Raw genomic sequence first — 27,330 nt, forward strand, 5'->3', positions numbered from 1 at the left:
AGGAGAACTTGGCGGTAGGTCCCTCCTTTTGAACCCAAGCTTGAGGGTCTTTGGCAAGGATGGGAGAAGCTCTAGGGGAGGGGAGGAGTAGAAATGCAGTTGGGTCTTTCATGAGTGGCATTACTCCCTGGTGTGGACTCCTCCCCTAAACCCTGGGTTTGGACAGGGAGGGAGTCTCCTACCTTCTGGCTACAGGAGTGTTCCCTCTGCCCACCCTGGGCGTTGGGAGCCAGCCCAGATTCTGGATATAGCTTGACCTCTACCTCACCATGTGACCTTGGCCAAGTTATTTATTTTCTTAGTTTCCTCATCTTTAAAACGAGGGGCAGGAACTCCTACCCTTGGGATGTGGTGAGGGTTAAATGTCGGACAATCTATGGAAAGCACGTTGCCCACTGCCTGGTGTAGACTGAGCATGCAGCCCATGGGACATTGATTATGGGCCTTTCTTCTGTGGCCAGACTTTCTACAGCTTCTTCAGCAGCTAGGTGCATGGCTCTCAGCCTGGGACCTGGGCAGAGGCTCTTGTCTGCCTTGAAGGCTGGTCAGGCTTGCCAGAGGCAGAGCCTAGGGGAGGCTGGACAGTCCAGGCTGCCCCTCTTGTGAAAGCTGAAGGCTTTGTCCCCGCCTCTTGCCCACCAGCCCTTCTCCGCCCTGTGGAACCTTATATGCAGGGTCAGGAGATGGTAGACAGGGTGTATGGCTGCTTGGCCTGTGCCTGCCAGGCCTCTGGAGTGGGAGCCAGTGATTTGCTAAGAATAGCCCCAAATCATGGCTCTCGCCTCCCAGCGGGCAGCTGTGTGCCTCCCTGGTCTGGACCAAGGTAACTGCAGATGGGGCTTTTATGTTTCCTGTAACTAGCACTGGGCACAGGGATGGTCCTGGGCTGGCCTTTCAATGGGGCCACAGCTGGATGGGTCTGGGGGGATGTTCTGCTTCCCCTGGGCCTTTGCTTGGGAAATGGGGACAGAGGAGGCCTGGGAGCACTGGCCTTCAACGGCTCTTGAGTTCATCTTCCATGGAGGGTTGGGGTTTGAAGCTGGGAGCTCAGTGTCTTTTGTTATACTTGGAGGTCATTTGGCCTGACCAGTGCTCCCCTGAACATCCTCCTGCCCCCAGTGGACCTGTAATGAAAGGAACCAGCCCACTGGGCTCTGAATTCCGTTCCTTTCCTCACTAGCTGTGTGCCCCTGGGTAACTCACTTAACCTCTCTGCCTTGTTCCTTTGTGTAACAGAGTCAATGACAGTAAAAAAAAAAACTGTTGCTGTCAAGTTTATTTCGACTTACACAGAACACAGTAGGATTGCCCTTTAGGGTTTCCAAGGCTGTAAGTCTTTACAGAAGCAGACTGCCACGTATTTCTCTCATGGAGCAGCTGGTGGGTTCCAGCTGTCAACCTTTTAGTTGGCAACTGAGCGCTTAACCACCACACCACCACTCCTTTATAAGAGTGTTACAAGAATGAGAGAAGATAGTACATTAAGGGCCATCCGGGTAGTGTGTGGCCCATAGTAAGTGCTGGATAAACACGAGCTGCTGCTGTTACGTGATTAAGTTTTCTCTGCAGAAGAAGAGACCCGGGGGACCCAGATGCTTCCACAGTGCCACGTGGTGAGAAGGCACCAGGCAGCATCTCGTTCAGGGTTCCTGGCTTTTCCTGACCCCTGGGTTCGGCATGAGGTGCAGAGGACCCATAGGTGAATTAGACTCACGCCTGCCAGGAGGTGAGAGAGGCCATACACTCTACCAGGAACCACCGGTGCCTTGTAGGTGGAAGCTGGAGGGAGGGAATGGCTGACCTGGGGGCAGGGGTAGGTGGCAGGGGTGACACTGCATGAAGTGTTTGTAAGGTGAGGGAAGATTTCTCAAGCAGGAAGAGCAGCCTGTGCTGAGGGGTGAAGATGTGACAGCTTGGTGTGTTTAGGGAACAGAGCAGGTCTGTGGGCCTGGGGAGGGGCCCTGATCAGCACACCCAGCTGGTCAGGAAGGACCTTCCATCCCTTCCACTCTGGTAGGACGCAGAAGCTGGAGGCCCACTGGAATTCTGGACCTCTCACTTTCCCTTTTCAGAATCATATTCCCCCCCACCCCACCCCAATTCTCCAGAGAACCCTCCTGCCCTCTTGTTAGTGCCCTCCAGCCCCTGGGGCCCCTCTTTTTGGAGTTTGGAGCTCCAGACTGTGCTCCAGCGTCAACATACCTGTTTTTGCTTTTATCTAAGATAGGCATGAGTTAATAGATCCTCTCCTTTGGAATGCCTTTGAACAAAAACTTTTATAGCCATTCCCAAGAGGTGAATGTCCAGTGGTGGAATTCCTGGACCTTGGGAGGTATTTGATGTGTTTCCTGTAATCGGCACAGGGACTGGCTTTGGCTCGAAGGGATGCTCCTGTGCTTGGGCTAGAGCTAGGGTACTCGGAGACAGCATAGGGCATCTGGGGTCACCTGTACCCCAAGGCAGGCAGTAGGGAGTGTCTCATTCCCCAACAGGGTCGAGGGCTTTGGGCACTGGTTTTGTCACTGCTGACCCTGTGGGATCCCTGGGAACTACGGCTTTTGGAAATTCCAGGAGGAGGGAGGGTGTGGTGCTGGGAGAGCTGTGGGTCCACAGCTGCCTTCTGGTCCTTGCCCACAGAAGCGGCCTGTCTGCCAAGAGGCTGGTTTAGGGGCCGTGCTTGGGGAGGGGTGGGTGCCCTCAGACGACCCTGGCCCCTGCCAGCCACTGGTCCTGCTGAGCCCTGGGCCCTGACTGTGCAGGCAGTGCTGGCCTCTGTCTGGCCCCCCTGGAGTGGAAGACAGGGACACATGGCGTTTTTGAAGGTACTGTTTAGACAACACAGAAGGAAGCCCTCCTCCCCTTTTCTTTCCCTTTTCCTGGAACCAGAGTACCCTGTGAAGGTATTAACCGTACTCCTCCTGGCCTCAGGAAACTCTGGTGGCGTAGTGGTTAAGTGCTATGGCTGCTAACCAATGGGTTGGCAGTTCGAATCCTCCAGGTGCTCCTTGGAAACTCTATGGGGCAGTTCTACTCTGTTCTGTAGGGTTGCCATGAGTCAGAATCGACTCAGCGTCACTGGGTTTGGTTTGGGTTTTTGATTTACTGGCCTCAAAGTGGCCAGTGGGTATGGCTCCTTTGACTGCTACTCTCCTAAGGCCACTGGAGTTGGTGCTGATGCCTTTACTCCCCAGGGCCAGCGCCCATCTGAGCCCCGGACCCTGCCTGGCAGGGCCTAGAAGCCCTCTTCTCCAGCCTCTGTCTGATGGGGGACCCCTCCCTCCTCTTGTCCTTGCCAGTGGTGGTTTAGCTTTAGCTCCAGCGCCTTCTTGACGGGGGCTCCCTCCCAAGGCAGCCCTCTTTGCGATGGAGCTGGTAGACTTTTGGAGCCTCCTGCAGGTGTAGCTCCGCTGGGCCAACTCCAGGCCTGTTGGGGAAGCTCTGGTTTCCAAGTGTTCCAGAGAAGGGCCCTCCTGGAGATCAGGCCCCAGAACTGCAGAGCCCTGGGGCGGGGGCGGGGGGTGGGGTATGCACAGAGCCTCAGATGGACAAGCCCTGGGCTGGCAGTTGACTACCTCCTCTGAACCCACTTTTCTCATCTGCGAAAAGGATGCAGTAATTATGTTCCTGCCTACCTTACTTAAAAAAAAATTGACCACAACTACCACAGCCTCCACCAGACTGAGTCCAGCACAACTAGATGGTGCCCGGCTACCACCACCGACTGCTCTTACAGGCATCACAATAGAGGATCCCAGACAGAGCTGGAGAAAAATGTAGAACAAAATTCTGTATCACAAAAAATGACCAGACTTACTGCTCTGACAGACTGGAGAAACCCCAACAGTATGGCCTCTGTACACCCTTTTAACTCAGTACTGAAGTCCCTCCTGAAGTTTACCCTTCAGCTGAAGATTAGACAGGCCCATAAAACAAAATGAGACTAAAGGAGCACACCAGCCCAGGAGCAGACGAAAAGGCAGGAGGGAACAAGAAAGCTGGTCATGGGGATCCCAAGATCGAGAAGGTAGAGCGTTGACACGTCATGGGGTTGGCAATCAATGTCACAAAACAATGTGTGTGTTTCATTTGATGAGAAACTAACTTGTCCTGTAAACCTTCATCTAAATTACAATAAAAAAAATGTATATCTACTCTGCAAAAAAAAAAAAAAGGAGGGGAAGTTCATAACATGAATTAGCCATTTTAAAGTGTACAGTTCAGCGGCATTTAGTACACTCGCCATGTTGTGCAACCAGCCGCCTCTGTCAAGTTCCAGGACATTTTCATCACCCCAAAGGAAACCCCATGCCCATTAAGCAGCCACTCCTCATTCCCTCTGCTACTTTTTAAAAAGCAGCTTCAAGGGGGGTGTAATGTACAGCCCGTGAAATCCACCCATTGTAAGTGTACTGTTTGCTGAGTGTTGGTAAACGTATATGGTCACACCACCACCCCACGGTCACGTGTTAGGACACGTCCATCACCCCAAAACGTTCCCTTGTGCTACCCCTGGTCCCAGGCCCACTTCCCTCCGCTCCATCAGTATGGTTTTGTTTTTTTCTAGACTTTCATGTAAGTGAAATTACATACCATGTAGTTTTTTGTGTCTCGCTTCTTTTATTCCGTGTGCTGTTTTTTAGACTCATCCATGTTGTGTGTGTAGTTTATGCCTCTTCTATTGCTAAGTAGTATGATGTACTGAGCTTGCTTCTCCATTTACCAGTTCATGGGGGCCCTTATTACTTTTAAAGATATTTAAATAAAAATCGAATAATTATCTCTACAAAAGATACAGGCAGTAGCTTCATAGAGAGAGTAAAATATAAAAGCTCCCCTTTCCCCGTCTGGACCACCTCTTCTCCCCAGGGTAACGGCAGTTTGCTGGGTGTCCTTTTATCATCTTTGCTGGGCCTGTGTGTGAATTTGTATGTTTTTCATTTTCGGATATATAGTGGACTCGTGCTTGGTCCATGGCTCTGAGGCCTGCTTTTTTCCCCTTAGCTGTCTGTCTTGGAGCGAGGATGTTGGTGGTTCAGTGGTAGCAGTCTCGCCTTCCACAGGTTCGATTCCCTGCCAGCGCACCTCACGTGCAGCCGCTGGAGGCTCGTGTGCTGCTGTGCTGCTGAACAGGCTTCAGCGGAGCTTCTAGACGAAGATTGGTTAGGAAGAAAGGCCTGGCTATCTGCTTCTAAAAATCAGCCGGCGAAAGCTCTGTGGATCATAGTGGCACACTGTCCCCGCAGGACTGGGCACCAGCCATTTCATTTCGTTGTGCGTGGGGTCATCGTGAGTTGGGTCTGACGCAAGAGCAGTGAAGAACAATAAACTGTCTTAGAGTGACACCTGCTCCCCCCAGCGCTGCCATCTGAGCCCCTAGCATGTCCCTGGGACTGGGTCTTTGGAGCTGACGCCCAGAGAGTTGGGAGCCTGGGGTGCACGAGCAGCCTGGCTTCCTTCTGGATGGGGCATCTTGTCCACCTCCCGCTGGCCTTGAGCTGCGGCTTGGCGAGGCTTGGGGGAGACAGAGTGAAGGCTTCCTGGAGTGGTAAATTTAGAGCAGGTTTCTGGAAGAGGGTGGTATTGGAACAAAAGGCATTGGTCTGTCCAAAATCGGCCTTTTGGCGACTGGTCCTGGGGGCAGACGAGTTGGTGGCAGGGGGTCTGGGTGTGTGGGTGGACGTGCACTTGAGCTGGCTACAGCGCTGCCCCCGCACCCCAGCCGGCCAGTGGGGCTTCCTCTTCCTGCCTCTGTGAAGTGTCCTTGGCGTAATAGGCCCGGGGAAGGCTGTGTTGGGTCCACAGAAGAAGGGCTCTCCAGACCCATCTTGTTGCCCTGGTTGGCTCTTTTTTGGGCAGTGTGCTTTGGGTTTCACCGGTAAGAATCCTTTCTTTGCCTGGCGTGTATGGGTGGAGGGTGGCGTGTCTGCGGCCTTCTGAGGCAGAGAGGCTGCCTTGGTTAGATTTTCACGCTCCTGACTCTACCCTGACCTAGCCAGTCAGATCACAGAGGCACCGAACCTATATTGTCACCTTTCTTTTCTTGACAGTACCATCCAAGAATAAGCGAATCACTGGGGGCTTCCACTGTTGTGAGTTTTTCCTAATTTAGTAATTCAAAGTAGTGCCTCCATATTGTTGTACTGAGCGGGTTCCAGGGGAGAGGAATGCTGTCTTGGGAGGTGGCAGGGCAGCCACCTGCGCACCTAGCGATGGGGTTGCTTTGTGACTTAGGGGTTCATCGTGGCCTCATTCTCCTTCGCCCTTGGGGCGCTGTAGGGGGAGGGTGAGGAGAGGAGGCGAAAGTGGGCTTCTTGATTCCCAGCATAGTACTGCTCAAACCTGGGTAGTATAGGGATCTCTCCTCCCTTTTAACAGCTTTGTTGTTGTTGTTGTTAGGTGCCCTCAAATCAGTTCCGACTCATAGCAACCCCTGTACAACAGGACGGAACACTTCCTGGCCCTGCACCATCCTACAGCCGCTGCTATGTTTAAGCTCGTTGTTGCAGCCACTTTATCAGTCCTTCTCTTTGAGGGTCTTCTTGTTTTTCGCTGACCCTCTACCACGCATGAGCTCCTTCTCCAGGGACTGGGCCCTCCTGTCCCTGGAGGAACAGCTTTATTGAGATATAATTCATATGGCACACAAGTCACCGATTTAGAGTGTGCAATTCATTGGCTTTGAGTGTCTTCAGTTGTGCATCCATCGGCACAATCAGTTTTAGAACATTTTACCAACTGCCGTCGAGTTGATTCCGACTCATAGCGACCATACAGGACAGGGTAGAACTGCCGCATAGAGTTTCCAAGGAGCGCCTGGTGGATTCAAACTGCCAACCTCATGGTTAGCAGTCGTAGCACTTAACCACTGTGCCACCAGGGCTTCCAGAACATTTTAATCACCCCAAAAAATACCCTGTACCCCTTAGTAGCCACTCCCCATGTCCCTGGCCAGCCTAGTCATCCACTTTCTGTCTCTGTAGATTTGCCTATTCTGAACATTTCCTATAAACGGCATCATACAAACCTATTCTGGACGTTTCATATAAACGGCATCATACAAGCCTATTCTGGACATTTCATATAAACAGCATCATACAATAGGTGTCTTTTGTGGACTCCCTTTTAAAGGGAGAGAAAACAAAAATCTCACAGGTTTCTCTTGTTGATTTATTATTTTTATAAGAATATACCTAAAGTGTGTACAAATGTAAAACTAGGCATAAAGGCCTTATACTTACAGGTTTTGCATAGCTGTAACACAAAAGTTAAATACTAATAAAGCCAGAAAGCCAACCTATTTCCAATTAACCATGTGAGTGTAATTGGATTGATATGAACATTTTGCTGCAGTTAACTTGCCAGTGTTGGGGCGAGAGGAGGGAGCAAGCCCTGGGCCCTCTTTTGTGTTTGCCTTGGCCTTGTTCACTCCACCATGCTGTGCGGTGGGGCGTCCACACTGCCAAGGCTGGTGGACTCGGATAGAGTCATCTGACCTCAGATTTGCCCAAACTGCCCATGTGGGCCAGTTCTACTCTGTCCTATAGGCTCGCTATGAGTTGGAATTTGACTTGACAGTAATGGGTTTTTTGGTCAATGAGGAATCCCCAAATGCCTGGTTTAATAGAGTATTGCCTGGTAAGTGGCAAGCTGTCTTGTTCACTCAAAGATAAGGGTAGAATGGTGGTGTTGTTGAAATCTGCATGTAGCGGGTATTAAACCCATTTATTATGGGAGCCAGGAAGTTGGCGCAGATAGAGATGGGCTTTGCTTAGTTCACACACATGTTGTCAGTGTGAACATGGTCCCGACTGGACTGCTAAGAGGCTTGGCTTTTGAATTCGGCACACCCTGGCTGCCGTGGGCTGGGGTAGGGGGGCGTGGGGGGCTCAGCCTTTTCCTCCTTTTTTTCTATTTGAATCACAGCCTCTCTTTGTTTGTGCTGTGTGCAGTGATGTCACTTGGCCTTCATGGAGAAGGAACTGGATAGGAAACACAGGAGCGAACTTGAGCCCAGAATTGCAGGGCAGTGCTTGTTTAGGAGGTGGTCATTTGGCCTCGTATGCTCTCGGTGCCTTTAAAAAATTTTTTTTTATTGTACTTTAGGTGAATGTTTATAGAGCAGATTAGTTTCCCATTTGATAGTTTGTCCATAAAGTGTTCCCTGATGTTGACTGCATTCCCCTCAATGTGTCAGCACTCTCCCCATTTCCGCCCTGGGTTCCCTGTTTCCTTTCGTCCGGATTTTCTACCCCTTCCTGCCTTCTCATCCTTGCTTTTGGGTAAATGTCCTTTTGGTCTCGTATTATTGACTGCTCTAAGGAACACATCCCTTGCGGGTGTTACTGTTTATTTTATGGGCCTTTCTATTGTTTGACTGAAATGTGGTGTCCGGGAATGGCTTCATTTCTGGCTGAGAAAGGTGTCTTAGGCCATACTATCAGGGGCTCCTCCATTATCTGTCAGAACAGTAAAAAAAAAAAAAAAACCAACAAAAAACCTGTTGCGGTCAAGTTGATTCTGACTCATAGTGACTAGTTAGTCTGGTCTTTTTTATAAATTTGAATTTTTGTTTTATAGTTTTGCTCTGTTTGAAACCCTCTGTTATGATCTCAGTCAGAGCAGTTGGTAGTGGTAGCCGGGCACCATCTACTTCTGGTCTCGGGGCCATGTAGGCTGTGGTTCATGTGGTCCGTTAGTCCTTTGGACTAACTGCTCCCCTGAGTCTTTGGTTTTCTTCACTCTTCTTTGCTGTGGACGGAAACAGGCCAATAGTTGTATCTTAAATGGCCGTTCGCAAGCTTTTAATACCTATTCATCAAAGTAGGACGTGGAACATTGTCTTTATGAACTATGTTGTGCCAATTGACGTAGATGTCCCCCGAGTCTATGGTCCTTCACCTTCAAGCCTAGGAACTTCATCCCATGAGGTGTTTGGTTATGTCTAAGTTTCCATGACTGTGGCCCTTGTGTGGTCTGTTGTCTATATTAATATACATGTAGCACCTACATTTTGTATGTAGAAATATCCACAACCAAACGTGTATTTGCAGATGAGTGTGTTCCCTTAAACACCCTCCCACACTTGTTTAGCATACCTATCTACCTGTGTATCCATTCATAGATTATTATATGTTAATACTATTGTTGCAGGATTGTCTACATTATAGTAATTACTGTAGTTGCCCTTTATTCTTGCTTTCCTCTCAGTGTCTTCTTTTGCCTTAGTCATGTTGTGCTGACTTCACCCATATTGTGTATTGCCTTTCCCTTCACCAATATTAACACATGTGTTCTGTCTAATTAGTAGTTTTCCCTCTCTCCCCTTCCCATCCCTGGTAACCATCAAAGAATGTTTTTTTTTTTTTTTCCTGTGTGTCCTAGTCATCTAGTGCTGCCATAACAGAAGTACCACAAGTAGATGGCTTTAACAAAGAGAGATTTATTTTCTCACAGTCTCGTAGGTTACAAGTCCAAATTCATGGTGTCAGCTCCAGGCGAAGGCTTTCTCTCTCTGTCGGCTCTGGAGGAAGGCCTCCCCTGGTTGAGGAGCTTCTCAGGCGCAGGTACCCCAGGTCCAAAGGACGCACTCTGTTCCTGGTGCTGCTTTCTTGGTGGTATGAGGTACCCAACTCTCTGTTTGCTTCTCTTTCCTTTTATCTCTTAAGTGATAAAAGGTGGTACAGGCCACACCCCAGGGAAACTCCCTATATATTGGATCGGAGAGGTGACCTGAGTAATGGTACTGTTACAATCCCGCCTTAATCCTTTTAACATAAAATTACAATCACAAAATGGAGGACAATCACACAATACTGGGAATCATGGCCTAACCAAGTTGATACACATATTTCTTGGAGGACATAATTCAATGTATGACACTGCGTGTAAACCTTTTCTTGTTATTTCATAATAGTGGTCTCATGCAATATTTGTCCTTTTGCGATTGACTTATTAATGTCCTCCAAATTCATCTATGTTGTGAGATATTTTGTGGATTTGTCATTATTCTTTATTGTTGTGTAGTATTCTGTTGTGTGTATGCACCACAGTTTGTTTATCCATTCATCCGTTGATGAGCATTTAGGTTATTTTTATCTTTTTGCTGTTGTGAATCGTGCTGCAGTGAGCATGGGTGTGCATATGTCTGTTTATGTCAAAGCTCTTATTTCTTCAGGGTATATACCAAGGAGGGGTCTCATTGCTTTTAAAACATTCCAGTAGAATAGCAAAACACAAAATTACAATCTACATTAAAATATAACAGATGTTAACAAATGATGAATCTGGACTATGGATATGTAGGTTGGGCTACTCTTTCAACTTTTCTGTAGAATTTTTCATGGTATGAAGTTGAGGAAAAAAAGTCCATGTAAAAAAGCTCTTGGAAACAGTTTAGTAGTTTCTCAAAAAGCTAAACATGGAGTTATCACGTGACCATACTCCACTCCTAGGAGTATACCCAAGAGAAATGAAAATGAACATCCCTGCAAAAACTTGTACATAAATTTTCGTACCATTATTCTTAACAGCCATAAAATGGAAACAATCCAAGTGTCCATGAACTGATGAATGGACAAACAAAATGTGGTACATCCATACAATGGAATATTATTCAGCAGTAAAAAGAATGAAGTACTGATACATGTTACAACATGGATGAACCTTGAAAACATCATGCCAGGTGAAAGAAGCCAGATATAAAAGGCCGTGTATTGCATGATCCCATTTATGTATGTCCAGAATAGCAAATCCATGGAGACAGAAGGTGGATTACTGGGTGCCAGGGGTTGGGGAGCGGGGGGGATCGGGAGTGACTGCTAATGGGTATAGTGTTTCTTTTGGGGCGATGCAAACGTTCTGGTATTAGTGGTGATGTTGCACACCTTTGTGAAAATACTAAAAACCACTGAATTGTATACTTTTTAAAAATTTATTTTGTTGTTGAGAATATATACATTAAAACATACACCAATTCAACTGTTTCTACCTGCACAATTCAGTGATATTGATTATATTCTTCAAGTTATGCAACACCTCTCTCCATCCTTTTCTGAGTTGTTCCTCCCCATTAACATACACTCACTGTCCCTTAAGGTTCTTATCTGATCTTTTGAGTGGCTGTTGTCAGTTTGATCCCATACAGATAGTTCTTAAAAGAGCATAATGCTCGAGGCAGACCTTTTTTACTAGTTAAGCTAAACTTTTGTTCAGTTTTAAGATGTCTTCAGGGGATATTTTTGGTTTAAGGTTTGAAGATTATCTCAGGACAATACTTTCAGGGATTCATCCAGCCTCCATGGATCCAGGAAGTCTGGAGTCCACGAGAATTTAAAATTCTGTTTTGCGTTTTCCCCCTTTTGATCAGGATTCTTCTATGGAATCTTCGACCACAATGTTCAGTCATAGTAGCTGGGCTCCATCCGGTTCTTCTGGTCTCACAGCAAAAGAGGCAGCTGTCCATGGAAGTGATTAGCCACACATTCCGTAGTCTCCTCCTGTACCTGATTCTTCTTCTTCTTCAGGTGAATAGAGACCAACTGTCATGCCTTGTATGACCTCTTGCAAGTTTTTAAGACCCTGGGCCAGTTAGGCCAGTTAACTGAGATGTCCCATGAAATCATGACCCTAAAACTCCAAACCAAGGAATCAAATCCCATGAGGTGTTTGGTTGTACATAAGCAGCCTCAGCAGCCACTCTGTGTTTTTTTGGTCGTTGTTGTAAATATATCTACCACACAACTTTTGCCAGTTCAACTTTTTACAGGAGTACAACTATTGAGAGCAATTATGAATTGTATACTTTAGGTGGGAGAATTTTATTGTATGTGAATTATATCTCAGTTAAAAAAATGCTCACAGCAAATCCGGAAGGTGACACCCCTGCATAGAGTCATACTTCCAGCTCTTGAAGACCCAGAGCCCTGTGTCACCTCTTAGGGCTCTGGAGACTTCCTGGGTGAGTGGGGATGCTGGACCTCAGCCCCGTAGTCCATGCTCGGGGGCGATAGGTGGCAGCGTAGGAACCGAATGGGCTAATAGCTGTCGTTGTATCTCCCTGCCTTGGCCCGTTTGGCCCTTTCTGGTTTCTAAATAAGAGATGCTTGTTGTAGAACCTGTAAGTCCTTGGGTGGTGCAAATGGTTAACGTGCTTGGCTCACCAAAAGCTAGAGGTTTGAGGCCACCCAGAAGTGCCTCAGAAGAAAGATTTTTCAGTCTACTTCTGAAAAATCAGCCATTAAAAACCCTATGGCTCTTTTTGCCCCATCTACTGTGAGAATAAAGACCATTCTCAGTGACCAGACTGTCAACATTCCAGAAAATGTTGACACCCTGAAGGGATGCACGGTTTTGTGAAGGGCCCCAGGGGAGCTGTGTGGAGGGACTTTAGTCAAATCATAGTAGAACTCAGTCTCCTCGGAAAGAAAATGAAGAGGCTACGCGTTGACAAATGGTGGGGAAATAGAAGGAACTGGCTACAGTGTGTACAATCTGTAGTCATGTACAGAACACCATCAAGGGTGTTACACTGGGCTTCCAGTACAAGGTGAGGTCCGTGTATGCTGATTTCCCCATCGACATCATTAGTCAGGGAAGCGGGTCTCTTGTTAAAATCCGAAACTTCTTGGGTGAAAAATACTTCCGCAGGGTTCAGTTGAGGCCAGGTGTTGCTTGTTCAGTGTCTCAAGCTCAGAAAGCTGAGTTAATTCTTGAAGAAAAGACATTGAACTTATATTAAATTCAGCTGCTTTAATTCAGCAAGCCATGACAGTAAAAAACAAGGATATCTGAAAATTTTTGGATCATGTCTATGTCTTTGAAAAAGGAACCGTTCAATAGGCTGATGAATAAGATCTAAGAGTTGTCCAGCTACGGAAACAAGGCTGGATGATTCCTAAGACTTATGGGTGATATTTTTAAGATGCAGTAAAATTCATCTATTCAAAAAGAAAGCCCTGTGGAGCACAGTTCCACTCTGACACACGTGAGGTTGCCATGAATCAGAATCGACTCCATGACAACTGGTTTGGCTTTGGTTTTATTGCTCCCTCTGTTTCCCCACCTGGGAAGTGGGTTGGTGAGCCTGGGCTCTATGGGCAGATAAGTCTGTAGCAGGTCTCAGACGTGCTGTGCTGACTTCCCCTCTGGGTCCTCTTTTTCCCTGTCTGTGATGTTGCTTTTCACAAGGACCCACATTCGGGCCTCAGGGCCAGTTCCTCTTCCTCCTGAGATTGCAGCAGGGGCCGAGACGCAGCCCCCAGCCTGACAGTGCCCTCCTGTCTGCCTATGTAATCCTTACTGCAGACTTGCTTCCTTCAGCTGCCCCATCTCGGTTAGTGGCTAAGCCACAGTCACTTCCTCCGCCCTGTACCTCTGACTCCAGGAACAGCCGTGTTAAACCTCCTGGGTCTGAGTGTTGTAACCCTTTTAGGAAGTTCCTCTTGTTAACCTAGTATTTATGAGATTACTGGCATTGGTACACAAATGAAAGGAGCCCTCGTGGTGCAGCGGTTAAGTGCTCAGCTGCTAACGGAAAGGTCAACAGCTGCTCTGCGGGAGAAAAATGTGGCAGTCTGCCTCAGTAAAGATTACAGCCTTGGAAACCCTGTGGGCAGTTCTCCTCTGTCCGGCAGGGTCTCTGTGAATTGGAATCCACTCAACGGCAGTGAGTTTGGTTTGTTTTTTTGGTATAGAAATGATGGTAATGGCCCCCTCCCTGCATTTGCTGAGCACGTACTCAGTGCTAGGTGCTGTGCTCAGCAGGTTAGATGGAGTTCTCAGACCTCACAGCAGCTAGAGGAGGAGGAGCTGGCATCCCCCCCATTTTACAGACAAGAAGTAGGGAGTTTTCATATGGACAGAAATGAAAATGATCAATAACGTCGCATACCAGTGAGGATGTGGGGAAACGGGCACTCTTAATAAGCAACGTTGCAACCTATTGGAAAAATAATACGGCCATTAAAACTCCTTAAATGCACGTACTGTTTTATCTAAGCATTCCAACTTTTGGTAACCTGTCCTAACGAAGTAAAACCTTCAGCACCTAAGGGTGTTTGCACAAGGATTTTGTGGCAGCTTTGTGGCCGAGCCGCTGGAAACCACAGTCTCTTTTCATTTCCGTGTTCTTTCCCACCTCAGGGCACTTGCACGTGCTGCCTTCCTGCCTGCTCGGCCGCGTCTTCCTGTTCTTCAGAAATAGCCCTTCAGTTGAGTATCACATCTCAAACATGCCCTTTTCCTACCTTTCTGGTTTGCATGGCAGCCCTTTGTCAGCTGGCTTCATAGCCCACACCACAGTGTATACAGTGTATCATTATTATATTTCTTTGTTGCCTCCGCCTCTTTCTCTCTCTTGCTGGAATTTCTGCTCCAGGAGGAACAAGGGGCATGCGTGTCTGGTTGACTTGTTTGATACTTAGTAGCTCTTCATTGAAGGCATCGACCCATTGCCTTCAAGTCTGCCACTCATAGCAACCCTACGGGGCAGAGTAGAACTGCTCCATAGGGTTTCCAAGGCAGTATAGTCTTTACAAAAGCAGACCATCACTTCTTTCTCCTGTGGAGCCTCCAGTGGGTTCGAACCGCTGAGTGGTTCGGTTAGCAGCTGAGTGCTTTAGCACACTGCGCTCCCAGGCCTCCACTGAATACCTAGTGACACAATAAAATGGCATGCCGTCATTCAATAGACAGCGTCAGAGTTACACTTATTGACTGAGGGAATGTTTGTGTTGTTTTGTTAAGGGGTAAGAGAGCTTGCTGTAGAAGGACGCTGTAAGGGGTGGGCTTGGAGGGAGATGGGGAGGGTATAAACTTTTTCTTTGTACATCTTTTGTTTGTCCTGTGAAAGTAACTGTAAATTACATTTGTAATGAAAAAAAATTTGGTAAACAAAAATCAAAAACGGGAAAAAATTTAGTCAGAGGGAGCGTCAAGATTTGCATACTGTGATGGAAAAATTTGGAAAGTTAGTGGTGATAGATGCTTAACAGGGTGAACCTAATTAACGTCACTGAATTCTACATGTTAAAAATGCTGAAATGGCACGTTTTCTTATGTATATGCTTACCACAATACACAATAAAAGATTTGAACCCTGATCCTTCTGACTGCCAGACCCTGTTCTTACCCAGGACCTGACCCTCTCCACACATAGACTCTCTTATCACATTCCTGCAGTCCTGAGAGGAAGCCCGGCATTAGCTCCTTCTGTTTTTTGTATAAATTGAGATATGATTTACATTCCATTAATCAGGGTATAGCTTTATGAATTGTTACAGATGTGTCACCTGTGAGGCCACTACCCGGATCAAGTTATACGACATTTATAGCCCCTGGAAAGCTCCCTCATGCCCGTTCCCAGTCAGTCACCCTCTCCCCGTCCCCCTAAATGACAGCTCTTCCGAGTTAACTTCAACAAGGGTTAGTCTTGCCTGTTCTTGAACTTTATATGAATGAAATCATTCTGTCTAGATGCCTCTGACGTCCTTGAGCATGAACTCTGAGATACATCCGTGTTGCTGCAGGTATCGGTAGTTTGTTCCTTTTTTGTAGCTGTGTAATATTCCACTGTATGGATTTATTACAATTACTTATTCTTTTTCTTGTAGATGGACTTTCACCTTGTATTTTGTTTGGGCGATTCTGAATAAAGTTGCTGTGAACATTCTGGCATGTCTTTTGATGGACGTAAACACTCATTTCTCTAGGATGTATGCCCTGGGTGAATTGCTGGGTGGTGGTTGTTAGGTGCTGTTGAGTCAATTTTCAACTCATAGTGACCCCATGTGACAGGGTAGAACTGCCACAGAAGGTTTTCTGGGCTGTAATCTTTATGGGAGCAGATTGCCAGGTCTTTCTCCTGTGGAGCTGCTGGGTGGGTTTGAACTGCTAACCTTCTGGTTAGCAGCCAGTGCTTAACTGTTGTGCCAGCAGGGCTCCTTAATTGCTGGGTGAAGGGGTAGAGTCCATGTTTTATCAGAATGGTAACTGAGGAGGCTCCAGAGGGCCTGAGAGGGGAATTGACTTGCCGAGGGTCACCCAGTAACTCAGGCTGCACTCAGCCTATGTAACCCCCATCTGTCTCACCATCTGATGTTACCCACCTCCTACCCCCTGCTTCTTTTTACCCCAGCCTTGTGGGGAAGAGACTCAGCCTGGGTCAGGGCTGTGCCTCCAAAGGCCACATTTCCGGGTCTCCTTGCACTGGTATGCCCACCGAGCAGCTCTCTTCTCCTCCTTCCTCACCACCTCCTTCCCAGCCCCTGTCCTGAACCTGGTGGCCAGACTACACTTTGCCTTCCTTAGTGGTGGGTACAGGGAGAGATGAGGAAAGCATCACTGTTTTTTGGACATGGGTGCCCTGGGGTGGCCAGGCACAGGCTAGGATTGTCATAAGGGTGCTGCATGGGTGCTGTGGGCTTGGTGCAGTGTGTGCATGTATGTGTGTGTGTGCGCGTATATGTGTCAGACACAAATGGCACCCTGCGTACTTCATACTCATTGTGCTCCTGGTGAGTGCAGGAGTGTGCGAATGCCTTGCTCAGAGCCCTGCTGGGTACTGAGAGGAGCCTGGCTCAGGTGCACACCTGGCTCAGGTGCACACCTGGCTCAGGTGCACACCTGGCTCAGGTGCACACCTGGCTCGGAGCCACCTCCTCTTGAAGCCCTCCCTGTCCCCCGAGGCAGCATTTTCATCTTCTCTTTCAGACCCCATTACAGGGTTCTCCTGACCATACCAGCTCCCTTGGTGGTGGTGTCGTTAGCTGTTTCCATGTCTGTCCCACTTGACCCTGAACTCTCCAAGGGTGGGCAAAGAAATGAATATTGGCATCAAAAAATTAAAAAAAAAAAATGAGCTCTTGTTGTTATATCCTATATCAAAGGCACCTCAGATCTTCAGGACTGAGTGAGGGTATCAGCTTATGGTGGGAATGGGAATCAGGAATATTTCTTCACATTGCTGTGTGCTGGCCCTTCCCTGAGGTTGTCTCATTTACATCTCACCACATGCCTGTGAAGTAGGTACCAGTATTGTCCTATTTCACAGATAAGGAAACTGAGGCTCAGAGAAGTTCATTCACTTTGCTAAGGTCACCCAGTGAGTCCTTGGCCAGCCAGTATTGGACTCCAGGTCTGCCTGACTCCAGGCCTGTCCCAGCACCACACTCGGCCCAGGCTCGGGCCCTTCTTCCCTCAGTGCCAGGCTGAGAGCCATTTCCTCGAATCCTTCTTGTCACCTCTCCACAGCCCAAGTGCCAGCTGGCGCAGAGGAGGTGGTGGCAGTGGAGCCTCCTCCCCGGGCCAGGCCTTCTCCTACCTTGGCTGCTGCTAAAAGTCCCTTTATACAGCAGCCTCCCTGGGCCGGGCAGGGGTCCGTAGGGAAGTGGACCTCAGTGCCCCCGTGCAAGGCTGGCAGGGTGGCCTGCCCCAGGCAGCCACACGGCAGGATGTCCCTCTTGGCAGGACTTTTCCCTGAATAAACAGCTACCAGGAGTTTCAGGATTGAGAAGGTAGATAAACAGGAAGAGGGAGAAACTTCAAAATATTTTTCTTTCCCTCCTGAGCCCTGGTGTTTTCGCCCTGCTCTGACCCCAGCCTGAGGTTTGAGGCGATGGAACCCTTCCCCTGCCCGAGACTGCCCAGAGCCCTGCAAAGCCAAGGCTGGGCCTGGGTTTCAGGGTTTTAGGTTTGTTTTGAGGGATGGGTCCAAGAGGCCTGAGTTTGAATCTTGGCTCCACCACTTCTTGCATGGACTGAGGCCACATCATTTAGCTTCTTTATGGGTCAGATGGCCATGATGTGTAGCCCGGGGGGTGTGAGGAGAAGTCTTAGCAGCAGTGAGTATTTATTAAGCGCTGACTATGTGCTGAGCACTGTTACCTTGGTGAACCCTCACAGCCCTCAGAGGTAGACATGATCACTATGTTCATTTGACAGACGTGGAAGCACAGAGAGGTAAAGTGTTTTGGTCAAGGGCACACAGGGTGGTGGGGCTGAGGCTGGAACTCAGGCAGTCTGTGCACTTAGTGCTCTGCAGTTGTATTGAAGTGGCACTTAGTACACCTTGGCACATGGAACTATTGGCTCTATGAATTCCTTTCTGTTTTCTTTTATATAGAAACCAAATCTAGTTTGGGAGGATGGGGTGGTGGGTGAGGCCTGTTAAAGTGTGGGCCCCAGTGCCCCCTGAGTAATACCCAGCTCTTGCTCAGGGGGTTTCCCACATGCCACCTCATCCATGCAGCCCTCTTAGGTTGATGCAGGGCATGGTCATGCCTCTCCTCTGTTGCATGAAGCAGCACATCACACCCTGTAGGCAACATCCCAACTTCTTGGCATAGTTCCTAGGGCACTCGGGGTTCAGCCAGACCCCACCCCATCCCTACCCTCTGTATGCTGGCCTTGTTGCTGGGGTTAATTGTTGACTAGTTGGCTCCAACTCATGGTGACCCTATGCATAACAGAACAAAATGCTGCCTGGCCCTGTGCCATCTTCATGATTACTGGTATGTTTGAGTCCAGTTGGACAATATTCTGTTTTGACCCATAGGATTTTCATCAGCTAATTTTCAAAAGTAGATCACCAGACTTCTATTGCTAGTCCATCTTAGTCTGGAAGCTCCGCTGAAACCTTTTACTGTGGGTGACTGCTGATATTTCAAATACCGGTGGCATAGCTTCTAGCACCAGAACAACACGCAAGCTACCATAGTGTGACAAACTGACAGATGAGTGGTGGACACTGGCCTTACAAGTGTCTTAATACATCCTAGCAGGCTTTGCACAGTTCTAAGCATTTCTCTTGCCTTCCTTCTGTGCAACATGCTGTTCTCTCTCTCTGTCTGTCAAATGTTGCTCACCCTTCAAGGCTCAGTTCAGTTGCCTCCTCTTTCAGGAAGCCTTTTCTGAGTTTCTGACCCTGAGTTAACATCTTCCTCCTCTGTGCCGCTCAGTGTGGTAGGGAAAGACTTTGGAGTCCCTGCCCTGCTGTGTGCTTGGGTAAGTCAGCCCCTCTGAGCCTCAGTTCCCTCATCTCTAGATTGGGAATAATAGGAGTGCGGGAGAGGAAAAATCTGTGTCTCTTGCCCTGGCCTGTGTGGAGTGACCAGGCCTGGTGAAAGGCAGCCCTCTCAGGATTTACACTCTTCCATGCCAGGGGCGGAAGTGAGAAGGACAGAGTGTGAAATGAAGTCACTTCCCTGCCGGGGCTCTGCCGTGTGCCTGGCCTTCTGCAGTAAATCCTGTTTCCTCTTAGCCTCCACATGCCCATGCTCTCCCGGCTCCCATGACCCCACAGGTCCCCAGGTGGGGGATCCCCATGGAATGAGGGCCTGCCCTTCATCTGTCCAGGTGATTTCCTGTCTGGATAAGTACCCACCTTTCCTGCCCTGCCTTCTACACGGGGAGTTGGTGAGAATGACGGGTGTGGGGTCTGGGGGCAGCATCTGAGGTCATGTCCAGTGCCTAGCCTGCTCTTTTTACTCCTGGGGACACTGAGGCCCAGGGAAGGGAGGGGACTCTGAGAGATCAGGACTGGGAGTTAAGACTCTTAACCGTAGTCCATTTGTGGGGACTCTGTGGGCCCCGGGGCGATGGGAGGAAGGAAGTTGCTCATTCTTTTAACCTACTCAAGGCTACCCCATGTGTATCAGAGTAGAGCTGTGCTCCATAGGGTTTCCAATGGCTGATTTCTTGGTAGGTTGCCAGGCCTTTCTTCTGAGGTGCCTGGGTGGACTTGAATTTCCAAACTGTCAGCTAGCAGCCGGGCACATTAACCATTTGCAGCACCCCGGGACTCACGCTTATCCTCCTAGGCCTCCATTTCTTCTCCTATGCGTAAAAGCTGCCCTGAGAACTGAGGTGGTCAGGCACCTACTCAGGTCAGGCTTGGACACCTGTGACCCCATTTAACCCCCATCCACTACAAGGAAGCCTCAGAGGAAAGCGAAGCTCAGAGAGTTTAAGGAACTGGCCCAGGACCTCTTGTGCGGGACAGCGCTGGTAGTCTACCCCAGGGCTTTGACGCCAGTTTCCTCGCTTTTTACCACAGAAAGGTGTTTGGCCTTTGGCCAGTGGCAACTCCCAGGGGCGTCCTCACTCCTCTGACCTTTTTCCTGTGGCATCGGGGTCTCTTTGGGGTGCAAAGTTGAGATGGAGCCATGATAGCTAGTATCATGGCTGTTCTCTGTGGTTCTTTTTTCCTACAATTTGTATATGTTCTTTGTAGAAAAATCAGGGAAGATATGTGTATGCAGGACAATTAGAAAAATCACACGTGATTCCATGTTCCAGAGATAACAGTGGTGCACCATTAATGTTTTGAGATTTATCCTTCTAGACATTTTACCCCTGTGTGTGTGTTTGCATACAGGAATCCACCCCCTGCTTCTCCTTTATTAATGGAACAACACTCTAAAATACTGTTGTTTTTTTAAATTAAATATACAGTATGTATTTTTCCATGTGGTATAAATGGTTCGCTCACTCACCTGCTAACTGACAGGTTGAAGGTTTGAGTTCACCCAAACGTATCTCCGAAGAAAGGCCTGGCGATTTGCTTCTGAAAAATCAGCCATTGAAAAGCTGTGGGAGCATATTTCTACCCTGACACATGTGGTCACCAGGAGTTGGAATTGACTTGATGGCAACTTCTTTTTTTGGTTTAGTGTCTTAAAGATTATTTGAAATGTGGAATCTGAAACCACGTCAGTGAACTTCTTATACTTTGCTCCATGACGACTCATTGGACTGTGGTGCACTTTGAAGGGATCTTTTACCCAGGCATGATTTTGTAACCTGCATTGGTCATTTGGAAAATACTGGTCCACTGAGTTATGGACATCTTCCAAATGTGGACACCTTTCATGATACCAAAAATTTACCTATCTGTGTCATCACTGATACCATCCGAAAAACCGTTACGTTTTGGGAAGCTGTCAGACTCACAGCGGTCAATACAAGTTTTCCAAAATTCTAACTTTCCCTTGAAAGCTCAAACTTTATCATTGACGGCACATACTGCCAGTTTTTTGCTTGACGTGACAGGCTTACTTTGTTCGTTTTGGAGAAATGCACGCCAGATAGCCAAGCCTGCATGACCGTAGCTGGTCTGGCAGTTGTTCTTGCTGCGGACAAAGCGGCTGGTTCAGCTCACAGCGCAAACCACCAGCAGTGCGTCTTCCTTGGGACGGCGACGTGCTTCGGCGAGCAGACCACATGCTCGGTGGGCGCTTCCTGTCTCAGCGCAGAGTATTAGATATTTATCAAATAGCATTAACATTAAGTTAATGTGATATTAATAGTATAGTTTAATATTGTGTTTAATGGTATATTAAATATAAATAGTAGATATTTCAGCACAGAACATTAAAAAGGTATGTACTTAAGCTGAGATTTAATGAATTTCCTAATTTTTACTGCTTCATCAGGACATTCCTAAGTGAAACTGGGGTGTGTTTGTGCTGGAAGTGTAAGTCTGTGAAGAATACAGTGACTAACAGCACTTTTTGGGCCCTTGCTTTGGGCTAAGACTCCAGCAGGTTCACCCTCCATTGATTTTGCACCATCACCGAAAATGTCTTCACGGTGAAAAAGGAATCAATCATGTCCTAGTACTGTTTTGACCTCGTGGACCCCTGGGACGTGTTGGGGACCCCTAGGAGAGGGTCAGGAGGGCTTCCTGGAGGAGGAGATAGGAGTGAGCTAGGCAGAGGGGAGCAGAGGAGGGATGGCTGAGCCAAGTGGAAAGACGTGAAATGAGTGAATGTAAGGCTGGCGTGTGGTCCTTAAGCTTCATCTGTAGCATCTCTCCATTGCTGGAGGGAAAACTAGCTGATCGAGAGATGACCCAGCCTTGTTTTTTACGGGCTATCTTAAGGATTTTTGAAAGTAATTTGGACAATTTCTGCCTTATATAGACTAGAACACATCCTCTTCTCCCAGCCCAGTAACGTATACCCAGCCCAGTGCCGTCGAGTCGATTCCGACCCATAGCGTATAACTCTGTTTAATTATTATTGTTGTTAATGTATTTGGAAAGGCCCGTTAGTATTTTTTGCCAACACCTGCTGAGATATTGCCTGTTCCAGGGATTGTAAGCAGTTTAGTTTGGTTGGAATTTAGAGCACAAGGGCAGGAGTTGGGATACAAGAGGCTGGAGAGGGAGGCTAGGCCTGCTTAGGGGAACATCATGGATTGCCACGTGGGTCTTCCTTGAGTTTAACTTAGTCTTTTATGCTGGACTCTGTCTCCTCTGCTTGGTGGGCTCCAAGCTGGAGAACTTACTTGGTTAGGGTCTTCCCTGGCCTTGGGAGGGTGTGCTCAGTGGAGCAGATGAGCAGGGAAATAGGGGCAAGGGGCAAGAGACCCTGGTCCCAGCCATGCTGCCTGCCGGCTCTGTGAGTGTGGGCAAGTCTCTGGCCTACTCTGGACCTCAGTTTCCTCTTCTGTAAAATGAGAGGAACAGACAAGGATCTCAAAGGCATCTTTTGGTTCTCTGACTCTCAGATTCACATTGGTGTCCAAGGAGGACTTAGATCCTGTACTGTGTGTGTATGCATGCTAGGAGTGGGGAGACAGGGCTGAGGGCAGGTGAGGGGCTGGTATGAACCCTTCCCCTGGGTACAGACCTGAGAGTTTTATGCCCCCCTCCCAGGCCCCACAGTGGGGGAACCCTACGGTGTGGTGACTTCCTCTGTGTTTGTTCAGCAGCTGGGGCAGATGTTTCCTGCAGCTGGCCACTCAGTCCCCTGCTGTCCCTCAGATGACCCTATTTTTAGCTCCATTGTTACCCGTCCTGGGGCTTCTGGCTGCCAGGGGTGTGGGGGAGGCTGTGGCCCTCAAAGAGAAGCTCTTCCCCTGGGTTGGGCCTGTTCTGGACCCCAGGGGAGGAGGAGGAGAGATTTCTTTGCTTTCTGTCAGGCCCCTGGTTTAAGCTTCCAGATGTCTTGTTGAAAAAACTGGGGTGGCTTCAGGCAGGGAATGGAAGTGTGATGGGAGGAGGATGCAGTAGCAAGAGACTGGGATGTGGAACCAGAGGCCTGGCTGTCCTTAGGTCATGTGGTGAACTCTCTGAGCCTCAGTGTTTTCATCTGCTAAATGGGAATAGCCTTCGCCTCTGCCTTCCTCATAGGGTTCTTCTGAAGCCCAGATGAAATAGTGAATGTGAAATTCATTCAGCAAAATGACGTTTGGAACCTACGACTGCCGTGGGTTCAACCCTTATAGGGGGGACTAAAGTGGACTGTGGGAAAAGGGGAGATGAATCATGTTCTTACTAATACACCAGGCCCCTGGGGTCAAGGCCACAGTTGAGTGGTGCACAGGCTGAGTATGGAGAGCTCTTGGAGCGGTAGAGATCCTTTTGCCTGGAAGCCTTGGAAGGGGAGGGGCTTGGATGAATAGGTAAGGGGGACGGTGGGTGTGCACGGTGGTCCTGGTTATGGGACCGGGGAGGGCAGAAGTATGGTGGCCAGCAGTCCCAGAGCTGCCCCTCCGTAGAAGGGGTCTAGGAATGGCTCAGGGGCACAGGGCTGTGCAACCCCTCCCAAGCCTGCCAGCACAGCAGCTTTGCTTTGGACTGTTTTATCCACTGGAATTTCTTGAAAGGCTGGTTTTACACAAAGGCTTCCACTGCTGAAATGCTTGAAAACCACCCATCTCGTCCTGCCCCTCACCTGACAGATGGAAATAAACTGAGGCCAGAGAGGGCTGCGCTGACCCTAGGCCTCTGAGAAAGTCAGTGATGGGGGCAGACCCTCCTGCTGGGGCACTAACTGCTTCACACCATAGGGCAGGTGGGAACACAATTGCCTGCAGGTCGGGGATGTAGAGGGCAAATAGGGGGTGATGAGGATAGAAAGGGGGCCTTCAATGTTAAGCAAGGGAGTTTGGACAGAAGGCCACAGGGAGTGGCAGGGATGGGGACAGACCCCAGGATTGGGTTGTGGTTCTTCCCAGCTGCTCAGAATGCTTGTTCAGGTTTTGACGATGTTGGTGGAGGTCAGAAGTGGGATACTAGTCTAAGTTCCCACTGGCCCTCTTGGACCCAGCCCCTGGTAGCAGCCAGGTGAGTATCTGTAGGGTCAGGGCTCTGAGCGGGGTCTTGGAGGCTCTGGGTTTCTGCTGACCTCCACGTACCCAAATGCCTGCCTTGGAGCTGAGTGCAAGGGCGTGTGCCCATACTCTTAACCCTGTTCTCCCAGGGTTCTCCCCTGCCGAGTGCCCCCTCACTGCCCCCTATGGTACTTGCATAAGGACAGAAGCTTCAGGTTCTTTTACGAGTGAGTGCCCTTCTCAGAAGTGATTGACTACTTCCCTGGGTATTTTTACCCTTCCCTCCTGTTCCTCTCTGAAAGAACCAACAGGGCAGGGTTCCTTCCATACAGACCGTATCTTCTTCCAGGGAGTTCCCCTGCTGAGAAAGGCCCCTGGAGGGGCAAGGAGAGACTGTCCTCCAGGCAGGTAGACTGAGACTCCTGTAGTCTCCCTCTGCCTTTTGGGAGTAGTTGAGGCCAAGCCTTCATTAGTTGCATGAAACAAACATTGAGCTGGTTGGAACTTTCTGAATCTCTGCAGTTGACTTGGGGAGAGCTGTGGCCCTGTGCCTTTTTTCAGTTGGTGCTGCTCTGTTTCACGTGTGGTAAGCAGGATTATGTCTTCTGTATTTTGTGAACCCCTTGGTCCCAGCAGGGGCAGGGCTCACAGGCCCTTGGAATTGTTTGGTCCAAGCACAGAATCTCAGGCCCACAGCGCAGCCTGGTTTCACCAGCAAAGAAACTGGACGTTCTTCTGTAAGAGGAGAAGGAAGTAAGTTCTGTCCTGTTGCCATGTAGCATCTGGTCACCGAGGGTCAAACCTAAAAATAATGCCGTGCGTTAGTCAGGATTAGATTTGGCTGCAAGCAATAGGAAGAGCCAACGAACAGTGTTTTACACAAGATGGAATTTTATTTCTCTCTCCTGTCCAAGTCCAGTGCTTTGTGATCCAGGCTGGTGTATGGCTCCACTCTTCAGATTCTGCAGGGAACTTGATTTCCACCCTTCCTAGGGTGTGGCTCACATGCTTATGGTTCAAGATGGCTGCAGAACTTCAGCCATCACATCTGTGTTCCAGGCAGCAGGATGGAAGGAGGGAGGACAATGGTCTCATAAGGAAGGATTCCAGAAGTTGCCACGTAACACTGCCTCTTATATATCCCATTAGCTAGTCCATTACCCCACTCAGCTGCCAGGAGATGGGCAATGTAGTCTCAGGCCTGGGTGGCCATGTGCTCAGCTAGCCGTCTCTGCCCCTCTTGGTATAGATGGTCTCTGCTGGTTCGTCTAGTACAGACTACAGGGGTGGGGATGGAGGTGTTGTAGGCATTTTGATCTAACTTCAGGATGCCGTCAGGCTGGGAAGCTGGGCCAGAGCTGCGGGAACTGTAGAGTCTAACCCAGGGAGATTTCCCCAGCGGAGGCCAGTCCTGCCTCAGGCCAGAAAGCCAACTGCTCCAGTCCAGGATCGGGGAGCAGGGACTGAGCCAAGAGAGACAGACTTTGGAGGTGTTAGCAGACAGCTCCGTGCAAACAGTCAGAACAAGAGGGTGGGGACCCTCTTCTCCGTGTGGTCAGAGCATGCTGGGAAAGGGTGCTCTGTGTCTTGGCTGCTAGGGGCCTTGAGAAAGGCAAGGAAGGGCTGCAGGGACTGCAAGACATGACAGATGCTGACATGCAAGAGCTGTCCCAGGAGAAGGGTTAGACCAGGACGCCCTCCTCAGCTCCCAGAGGTCAGGGGAGGGCCTAAAGGGATTGTAGGGCACCTCCCTGGAGGGGCAGCCACTTGCCACCCCCGATAGTGCGCTGTTGTTGCCCGTCTTTGGATTCTTCAAGGGAAGCCAGAGAGCTAGATGTTTATTTGAAATCTCTGGACTTCTGAGTGCTGTCAGCGAATTAAAATAGAAAATACAAAACTATGCTGATCAAGCAAATCGCACATGGAGGAGTGGGGAGGATTATAAATTTTCACCCTCCAGATGAGATGAATTCTCTGCGTCTTCCAGGGGGAGAACCAGGAGAAATATGTAGAAAACCAGCTTCTCATATGAGACAGAGGTTGTTTTGTTTTTTTAATTTAAAATTTTATTTAAAAAATATTTTACTCAGAATTTTTATTTTGAGAAGTTTGAAACCTACAGAAAAGTTGAAAGAAGAGTACAGTGAACATCTGTATGACCTCACAGTTGTTATCGTTTTGATCCGTTTGCTTTCTCTTACTCTCGTCCAGACGCTTTATCCTTAAACACTTCTGTCTGCAGCTCCTGGGTCTAATCAGCATTCCACCCTGTGGCCTCTGCTAACCACTGGCGTTGAGCACTTACTGGCCAGGCCCTGTTTTCAGGGCTTTGTATACATTTTATATATATATGGATGTGTGTATTTTTATGATATAAAATATAACTGGGTTTCACTGGGTGGGTTATGTATAATGTGTATGTATATATATATTTAATGTATATTATATGTAAAACTGGCAAAGAATATTGAACATACCATGGACCGCCAAAAGAACGAGCAGATCTGTCTTGGAAGAAGCACAACCAGAATGCTCCTTAGAAGCAAGGATAGCGAGACTGCGTCTTACATACTTTGGACATGTTGTCAGGAGGGATTAGTCCCTGGAGAAGGACATCATGCTTGGCAAAGTACAGGGTCAGTGGAAAAGAGGAAGACCCTCAACGAGATGGATCGGCACAGTGGCTGCAACAATGGGCTGAAGCGTAACAACGATTGTAAGGATGGCGCAGGACCTGGTATCCTTTCGTTCTCTGGCACATAGGGTTGCTGTGAGTTGGAACTGACTGGACGGCACCTAACGACAGCAACAACAATATATAAAACTCATTACCGTCTAGTAGATTCCGACTCATAGCGACCCTATAGGACAGAATAGAGCTGCCTTGTTGAGTTTCCAAGGAGCGCCTGGTGGATTTGAACTGCTGACCTTTTGGTTAGCAGCTGTAGCAGCACTTAACCATTACGCCACCAGGGTTTCCATATTATGTATATGTATTTATAATGCATATTACATGTGTGTAAAGTATATTACATATATGTATGTATAATGTATATTGTGTGTGTATACACATGTAAAATGCACATAACACACACATATTTAAAATAGCAACTCTTTATTTTTCTTTCCATTATATCAGTGCAGCCCATTTTTCCGGCAGATAAACTGAGGCAGAGATCAGGGAAGCAGTTTCTCAAAGGCCATACAAAAAGGCAGAAGCGGCCATTGATTAAAACAAGCCACCCTTCCATTTGTGCCCCATCCTCAATGCCCTGG

General features: G+C 48.5%; 1 protein-coding gene and 1 pseudogene across 3 annotated transcripts in view; both read left to right on the forward strand.

Annotated features, from left to right (window-relative positions):
* PALD1 (phosphatase domain containing paladin 1) overlaps positions 1–27,330 on the forward strand; it is a 90,679-nt gene that overhangs the window by 3,173 nt on the left and 60,176 nt on the right. The window lies entirely within an intron of this gene.
* Positions 9,366–27,017, forward strand: LOC135227940 (large ribosomal subunit protein uL6-like; annotated as a pseudogene).

Source organism: Loxodonta africana, chromosome 16 (assembly GCF_030014295.1).
Source record: "Loxodonta africana isolate mLoxAfr1 chromosome 16, mLoxAfr1.hap2, whole genome shotgun sequence".
In the NCBI taxonomy this organism is placed as follows: Eukaryota; Metazoa; Chordata; class Mammalia; order Proboscidea; family Elephantidae; genus Loxodonta; species Loxodonta africana.